This window comes from Triticum dicoccoides, chromosome 2A (genome assembly GCF_002162155.2).
Source record: "Triticum dicoccoides isolate Atlit2015 ecotype Zavitan chromosome 2A, WEW_v2.0, whole genome shotgun sequence".
Taxonomy (NCBI): domain Eukaryota; kingdom Viridiplantae; phylum Streptophyta; class Magnoliopsida; order Poales; family Poaceae; genus Triticum; species Triticum dicoccoides.
This window is the reverse complement of record NC_041382.1, coordinates 747,459,518-747,466,650: the sequence shown is the minus strand read 5'-3', so window position 1 is coordinate 747,466,650 and position 7,133 is coordinate 747,459,518. Positions and strand designations below refer to the sequence as shown.

Genomic DNA, 7,133 nt, shown 5'->3' with positions numbered 1-7,133 from the left:
GCCGTGCAGACGCGACGGAGGCGGGTGGCGTGGATCGATTGGCGGGCTGACGCACAAGCAGGGGCTATGATTGGCCGCCGCATGGTGCGAGGCCGCCGGATGTAGGCGATGCAGGTGTCCCGGTCGGAGCAGGGCGGTGACAGCCGGCGCAGGGCGACGGACGGCGCAGGGCGCGGACGACGACCTTGAGGGACCTCCTGTCGCGCGAGGCCGCCAGGTCGGTGAAGTAGCCGGCCGGTCGCGCCGGTGTCGGGGTAAAGGCGCGGGGTGTCGACGGCGGCGGCGGGCGACGCAAACCGATCAAGCAGAGATCGAAAAATCAAAAAGAAAACGCCGATCAAAACAACCAACGAGAGAGCGAAAAACCCCGAAGCGAGAGCTCGGAAAAAAAAGACTCTCTAGGGCAGCCGACCAACACGGCCGGCGGACGAACCCTAGGTACGGGCGGCGCGGCCCCGGCGGCGGTCATGGAGACCGACCGCCTGAGGGTCGGCGCGCAAGTGTGGAAGCGACGACGGCTAGGGTTTAGAATCGACTTGCGATAGATACCATGCTAGAAGGGAGAGAGGGGTTTGGTGGAATAATTCATCGTATTACTTGAGCCTCGTGGGCATATATATACAGGAGTACATGATCTACTTGGAGTACAAAACAAGCCTGAATATTCCTAATTTATCGTATATTTTCTAATACAATCATGTTACTTAGTTTCCATGTTTCCACTGAGTGAGTAGTACTTAGTTTCCATGTCTCCATTGAGTGAGTGGTTTCCAGGAGATACTTTCTCGACAGAGAAAGTATTTTCTAGAAACCTGAGTTTCAGGGAGAACATGGAAACTAAAATATGGGCCGTTGGATTTATGATCTGAGGGCTGTTTCTTCCACCAACCCATTGCGTGCATTTTATAGAAACACTCCGAGAATCTGTGTAAAATAATAACCAGTCATGCGGGCAGTTTTATGTAAAAATACGAGGTTTGATCAACAACACAAGTTTCAAATCCAACAGCCCACGTTTTAGTTTCCATGTTTCCACTGAGTGAGTGGTTTCCAGGAGATACTTTCTCGAAAGTATCTTCTGAAAACCTGAGTTTCAGTGAGAACATGGAAACCAAGACATGGGTCGTTGGATTTATGATCTGAGGGTTGTTTCTTCCACCAACTCATTGCGTGCATTTTATAGAAACACTCCGGGAATCTGTGCAAAATAATAACCAGTCCTGTGGGCAGTTTTATGTAAAAATACAAGGTTTGATCAACAACACAAGTTTCAAATCCAACAGCCCACGTTTTAGTTTCCATGTTTCCACTGAGTGAGTGGTTTCCAGGAGATACTTTCTCCTGCAGACAACCACTCAAACACACACATGAGATTTCAAAGTGCACCATGACCAAAGTTTCGATACAAGGCACTACGCAAATAAGTGTATGACCGGGCATCCAACAAATGACTTTCATTCATTAAAAAGATGGTGCATGTGGCTTTGCAGACATAACCACTCAAACACATGAGATTCCAAAGTGCACCACGACCAAAGTTGCAATATACACATAGATTTCAAAGTGCACCATGCCGAACTTTCTATATCTAAATCAACTCAGGAACGAACTAGTACTAGCAATTGGTGATGTGTGAGCTAAAACAACTTATTGTGAGTGTAGGAGTGTTCTATTGGTATGCAGCGTTACGTAGCAGCTTAGCTCGCGAAAGTTAACCAAGACGAATGCACAAAGTTTCACCAGATCAAAATTCAGTCGCTCATAAGAACTTGGAAGTTGTAAAACATGACACAAGATCTCATCAGGTAATGGAGCCCAAGATATTCTTTGTTGAAACATTTCTCCTGATCGTCGATCTGCAAACACAAACTAGAAAAGGTAAGATATCAATCCTTCTCACAGAAAAGCATAATACTTTTAGGGACTGTAATTAACATTTGGCCGCTTTTCAATTGGGCAACAATCAAAATTTTGAGCCATACAACCAAAGACACGTGTCCTAGTAATAATCATAGGTTTCTCTATCCTTTCTCTTCGCCGTGCTGGCGAATATGCTAATGCTCCACGGATCCTAACGGGTCTGTGTAAAGGCCTGGTTTTGTGTACAACCGCGCCCTCTTCTTGTTTTTGTGCCTTGTCTCATTTATAACACATGCTGTCCAATGCAGAAAACACTTCTACAGAACACAGGCAACACTTCTTGGTACCTAGCATTTCACACATGAATATATTTTCTCAATGCAATTCGCACAAAATAAACTACCACAACAGATTGTTCAGTATCTTAAGCTTAGGCTCAGTTACATAGATAAGATGAAAATGATAGTAAAATAAGCTACATGAAATCAAAAGATAAAAAAAAAAAGGGCAACCTGGTGCATGTAGCTCCCGCTTGCGCAGGGTCCAGGGAAGGGTCCGACCACTTTGGGTCTATAGTACGCAGCCTTTCCCTACATTTCTGTAAGAGGCTGTTTCCAGGACTTGAACCCATGACCTCATGGTCACAAGATACTTCATGCATCCAAATACTTCATGCATAAGGACATCCCAATATCTCAAGGCCATTGTCCATAGCAAAGTTGAGTTCATAACACACCCTGGCTCCAAACATCAGTGCGATATCACCCAACTCAGTAATATTCAGGGCTGATGCAACTTTTTGGGGATTTTGTGGGAAACAAACATTTGCAAGCACAATCGAAAACATCAGTGCACATTAGAAAGTATGTTCTAACTAAGATATAATATGCTTATATGCAAGCAACTTGACTGATTAATTGGAGACTTGTTTTACTACAAAACCTCTAGACCCCCTTATAAACATAAGACTGAATCACACAAATTCTCTAGTACATAACAAAATGATGAAACTATGAAAACCCCAACCCTTGGTCCACCATCTTACAAAAATGCCAAATTAGCCTCCACAAGCGAAAAAACTTGCAAAGGATAACTCAAAGTGTTGGTTCAGTTTACTAGATCATCAAGAAACATGTTCCAGTGAAAGAAGCAAAATCTTGCCAACACCTTGTTTCACCTAAGACAGAATCTCAGTTCTCCCCAACCAAGAAAATCACAGTATTTATAGCAGGACTAGTATCATATGTTATACATGCGTTGTGTCAATGCCACCATTAACAGAATATATGCATTATAAGACACGTCGCAAAACAATAGATTTCCTCTATTTTTAAAATTATAACCATTTAAAAGAAATGATACAGTGCCATACAGAAAATGGACCTATTCCATAGCAAACATCTCTAGAATGAGAAGCACACAGGGAGCTTATGATAGACTAACAGATGAAAGAAAAACTTAAATGATCTCCCTGCAGGAGCCATACTAGCTAGTGTAGTGACATTCTTTTCAAACTGAGGAGCTTCCACTCCAGATTTCATAGCAAACATCTCTAGAATGAGAAGCACACAGAGCTCTAATGTTTGAAGAAATAAAATTTATAAGCTGAATAAAGTAACTGAAGAACAAACCAAAGACTGAAGGAAATGAAAAGAAAAAGATAATAACAAAATGAAGACCAAAGAATACTAAAATGATCAATGAAAAAGACTGAAGAATAAAGATATGAAATGAACTCAAAACAGAACACATTACGGTGGAGGAGTATCCATTGTAAAAAAATGGCAGATAAATGAAGGCGGGTACAAAGAACCAACCAAAAGATACAAAAAGATAAGTGAAGGGCATATACTAAGAATAAATGGCAGATAATGAAGGACACATATGAGAGACAACAGCTTGAAAGCATTTGACAAAGGCATAAAAATTACACAAGTTTCGAAAATAACAGGATTTATTTATATTTCAGGTTCGTGGGACTGGGGGTACACTCAACTAATACAAGCACGACAAATTTCAACAGCCAAAACATGTTTTCAAGGGGCTCGAACTGAATGCTACAGACCTTTCCTTCTTGTACTCAAAGACATTGCAGTAAGACTATAACTTCTGAAAACACATGGATAAATTCTGTGTAGTGCACTAAGAAATGACTGCATTATGTAGGTGAAAAGATACTGAAGAAGACAGCAGACAGCTCTTAAGTATTATATCTGGCAGTGGAAATGTCTGAATTATGTGATTGGTATTTGCAGGGATAAAATCATTTTCTATGTTTGGGAACTCAACCTACTGAGAAAGGCAGCAAACTGGAAATCTGCAGGTGTTATTGTTGCTCAGCGACTGAAGCAGTGAAAGCCCCTCACCTCACGATGTCAGTATCGTCAAGTTTCTGCCGAAGAAGTCACCAAACACTGAAGCTACCATTTGATATTAAACCAACAGGCACATGTTTTGCTAGGCAACCAAAGTAACCGATCTCACAATCCAACCAAGCTTATATGCACATAAGCATGACAAAAAAATTATATATATTGGTTTGATCGAGAACAGAGTTACTACACATGCACATGAAGTTTGAACTCACAAGAGTTAACATGATACACAGTTCCAAGTGAGAGACTGGGTATATCTCAAGCTACAGCCCTATCTATCTACATCAGTCTGTTGCCACTAGAGCCAACCAAAAGCCGTCGCTTCGCTACTATGGCCCATATCAAGTGCTAAAACCCAACGGTGCTTTGGTGCAATGGCTTATGAGCTCGAGTTACCTCCTAAATCACAGTGCATCCTGTGTTAAGGTGGCTCTGAAGGCTAACACCATTGTACTAACTGAAATGCCAGAAGTCTCCATGCAGGAAGCAGTGCCTGCTCACACAGTGGACTGATGCAGCAAGGTAGCGGGCCAGGCTGGATGAGCATGCTCTAAAGGTTCGGTTCCCGGCTGCTCCAGCTTGGGACAAACTGGACTTGATGAAAAGGGGGATGTCAGGGACCTAGTTCCTGAAGCAGAGCAAGCCAGCACTGAAGCAACTATTCTACACCCCCCAACCATCCTCTGTATTCCCATCTACCTTTCCCAATCTGTATCCAAACCAGAACATCTCGAGACAAAGCAACATTGTAAGATATATGTTAACATACTAATCGTCAGATGGCGACGGCGGCGGCGGAATCTTCTTGGGTGACTTGAGGAAGTAAGACACCAGTCGGTCTAACAGCCTTGCCGCTCTTGCACAGGTCGTAGAGGAACTTGACGCACGTCGCGATGAAAACGACCTGGCGCACCACGTCGTCCGACAGCTTGAGTTTCTTCGCCACGGAGGCCACTTCTCCGGGGAACTTGGGCGACTTGACGGCTGCAAGTATGACGACGCACATGAAGTGGAACGGGCGTGAGTAGTTCTCCGACGCGGAAGACGCCGCCGAGAGGACACGCGCGGGGAGGTGTAGGATGTAGGCCAGGGGCTCGTCTTGGGAGGTCTCCTTCATGTCACCAGCCCGTGGCGGACGAGATGGGGCCAGACGGCGCGGAGTAGGCGCGGGCGCGGCGACCAGGAGCGTGCGGGGTGGCTGCAGAGGCGGTGAAACGCTCGGAATCTAGTGGCGTTCGAGAATCGATCGCCATCGTGCGGAAGGGGGGGAACGGAGATGCACGTACCAGGCGGCGGAAGACGACCAGATGTCGAGTCGCCATCCCAGGAACACGCAGCGTAGGGAGGGGTGGTGCGCTGATCGCCATCGCCATCGCCATCGCCTCGCGGAGCTCGACGGCGGCTAGGGTTTGCGTACCTCGTCGTCGGCGGCGGCGAGCAGTGGTGGAAGACGAAGCCGAGCAAGCTTAGCTAATTCGCAGTTGATGCTAACCGTCCGATCTGCCCAAAGATCCGTGAAAGTCTGCGGCTCGCTTTTTTTTTTGTGAGGGGCCGCTTTCTTTTGTTGTTGTTCTGTTCTTTTTTTTAGGCTTGTATTTTGGTCCTACGTACGATTCGGGGGGAAAGAAGTCCATTTTCCACTCTCAAATGTGCCCTAATAGACAAATCCCTCCTGAAGTCGATTTTGGTACAATTTTAACCCTGAAATATCGAAAACCAGATAAATTTGCCCCTTGAGTGGTTTTGCTGTGATTTAGGTGGTTTTAGGAGATGAGGTCGTCTTTCTTCTCTCTCCACCGAAGCCAAGTCCTGCATAAGCACAAGCACAAACACAAACACATGGTGAGCGTCTCCCGAAAGCAAGTGAAGTGTGGTGTGGCACGCCCAGACCGGGGTGAGGAAATGGATGGGGTTGAAGGCGGGAGTGGCGAGCATGTCGGCGTCCTTAGCGAACTTGGCGAGCGCCCACTGGAGGACGTAGGCGTTGGGCTTGGAGCGACTGAGTGCCAACCCGACGGCGGTGGGGGCCGCATCCACTCTGGTCCCTCTTCCTCTTGCGTGGCCATTGGTGGATCTCACATACCCTGTTCATCAGAGAGTGGCGGGGAAACGGAATCGGACAGCAATGGTCGCGGCCGGCGGCGACCGCTCTGGTCGAAGAAGAGCAATAGAGAGGAGTACGTACAGGTTAAGGGCTCTTGCTGTTGTCGCGCGCGGAGCCGACGACTAGGTTAGGGGCTCTCGCTGCAATGACAGAGGACCTCACCCTGCACTCGCGCGCCAGGTCGGGGAGGACGGCTGCAGTGGCTACCAGGGCAGCGCATCATGGAGGAGGGAGCTCGGTGCCGGGAGGAGCCGGGAGCGTCAGGAACACCGGAGGTAGCTCAGGGAACGCGACAGAGGTGCCAAAGCTCGTCGGAGCTAGGGATTCTGCCATGACGGAGGCAGCATACCGAACACGGGGAAGATAACTGCAGGCTGTAATTTTGCGCAACTAGGTCCAGTCGCTTTGGCAGACTAAATGAGGGAGGTGCGGTGAAGCTTTATGACTTGGCGGCGTGTCTCAAGGTAGTTGGTGGCCTTGTGTGCGGCGACGGCGGCAGTGGTGACCGCAGCACGGGCGTGCGTGGGGCGTGCGATTCGTGGCATGAGAGGCGGAGATGAGGGGAGAGGAAGGGGATAGAGGGGCTAGGGCACCCGGGGCGAGTTATATAGGCCTATGGCGGCGTTGTAGCAGCTCGGTGGCGAGCATCGGCATCCATGGAGTCGGATGAATGACATGCAGAAGAGAGGGAGAGAGGAGGAAGACGATGCCATCTCCCAAAATCACCTAAATCATTGCAAAACTGCTCAAGGGGCAAATTTATCCGGTTTCATAGATTTCAGGGTTAAAATTGT

The 7,133-nt window shown here is 47.2% G+C and overlaps 1 long non-coding RNA gene across 1 annotated transcript; it reads right to left on the bottom strand.

The window, feature by feature from the left end:
• Positions 1 to 1,421: 1,421 nt before the first annotated feature.
• Positions 1,422 to 5,753, bottom strand: LOC119356883. The gene is made up of 2 exons (XR_005172074.1): positions 5,522 to 5,753; positions 1,422 to 1,856 (listed from the first exon to the last, which is right to left on the bottom strand). It is a non-coding gene; the product is annotated as an uncharacterized LOC119356883 (long non-coding RNA).
• Positions 5,754 to 7,133: the final 1,380 nt, after the last annotated feature.